Raw genomic sequence first — 1,860 nt, 5'->3', positions numbered from 1 at the left:
AGTCACTCCCCTAGTGCCTTTTAACCAATTAGAACATCCTCAATAGTCTCTTCTTAGCTTAACTTAGCTCAATTTAGTATACTGGTAGTAAACTTAGAAGTTAAATCAAAAACCAAAAATATTTAGAAGTGTAATTAGGAACAATTACGCAACTCTACTTAGATAGAACCTCAATTCCAATTTCTAGCTCCATGTGGAAATCGATCCCGACCTCATCGGGTAAAAGCTGCTTCGACCTCTCTTGCTACTCTATAGTAGTACAGGGTTGGCCTCGATCAACTATACTTGGAGTTTTGTGCTGACTCTGAAGCTGAGCGATAGCAACCTGTTGAGCTTGTAGCATCTCGAATATTACTTGGAAGCTGACTCCCCCGTCTCCTAGACCTTGTGTTCCTTGGCCACCAGATCGGGCTTCCCTGCGTACACTTCCTCCGGTGACCGCGCCTAAATCCGCATCCAAAGCAATGTGCCAACTAACATCGACTGGCTCCCTATTTGGCACTTCCCCAGTGTTAATCGGTGGTACATCGACCCCTACATTGTTGTTTTTCCCATGAAATCCAAGACCCTCATCGCCGTGCACGGATGCGTTTTGCGAGTTTGACATATTTTAACCTGAAAGTAAGAATTCTTGACAAGAACAAGTGTGAAAATAACGTGTGTTATCAGAATCAGTACTGAAATAATCACTATTATCTTTAGCCCAACGGTGGGCGCCAAACTGTTTACCTCGAAAATACGAGTAAAAATTAAATTTGATTTATGGTTTTAAAGATACGTGATTTAGTTCAATACTAATTAATAACCAAGAAATCTGAAGTATAAATGAAAGAAATATGTAAATCCAAACCAAAATGTAGGTTAGTCTCGACCTCGAGCCAAAGTGACCTCGAGATGAATCAAGAACAGTAAAGCAAGAATAATAAAGCTAAAGGACAATTCTGATGAACAATGAACAAAAATGTAAGAGAGTATATTCTTTGCCAATGATTGATTGCCTTTTACAAATGATTGGGGTCCCCTTTATATAATAGGGGAACCCTAAATAAGGTACATTTCCATTTACGGTAAGAATCTTATTGGGACAGCTGTCTAACCGCCTAGTACGGATTCGTACAAATCTATTCCGGGATTTACGCCGCGATCTTGAGAACATGACAGGAATCTAGCTCATTCTGTTATAAATCTATAATGGCATTATCTCGAGGCTAGTCATATTAGGCTCCGGCGTTCCTCGAACATTTAGTTCTTCGAGCCTCGTGCTTCGTCCTCAGGTTCGAACTCGGTCCATAGTGAGTCCGTTCCTCGACATGAGCCTTCGAGCCCACAAAATCGGGAGTACCTGATTTCACCGTATACAAATAAAGAGGTGGATGTAAGATTTGTATTTGACAGGTTTAATCTTCAAGTTCTTATTATGAATTTATTAGACTTCTAAAATTATAGGTTTACAATTAATAAATTTGTTATAATTAATTATTTTTCACATATGTATCTATTCTCCATAACTATATGATAAATCTTCGATTGTTGCTAATTTAATATAGACATCGGAATTAATTAGAAGAAATTTAATATTGATGACAAAAGAAGAATAGGGATTTCAATGTTTGGTCTTGGGGATTTTAAAAGACAAAACCAAATAAAGAAAGAAAAAAAAAAGAAGATTTAATTTTCTGAAAAAAAAAGAATAGGGATTTTAATGTTTGGTCTTGTGTTATGACTTATCACTTGAGCAGCATTTATTATGAAGTTTCTCTATTCTCAAATTCAATTCAATACTTTACAACAGAGGAGGACCCACGTCGTGGGTTGAGGAGTCACGGGACCCCGTTAACCTTGGCAAATATATATATATAT

This window comes from Nicotiana attenuata, unplaced genomic scaffold, assembly GCF_001879085.1.
Source record: "Nicotiana attenuata strain UT unplaced genomic scaffold, NIATTr2, whole genome shotgun sequence".
NCBI lineage: Eukaryota > Viridiplantae > Streptophyta > Magnoliopsida > Solanales > Solanaceae > Nicotiana > Nicotiana attenuata.
Note: the sequence above shows the minus strand (reverse complement) of the source record.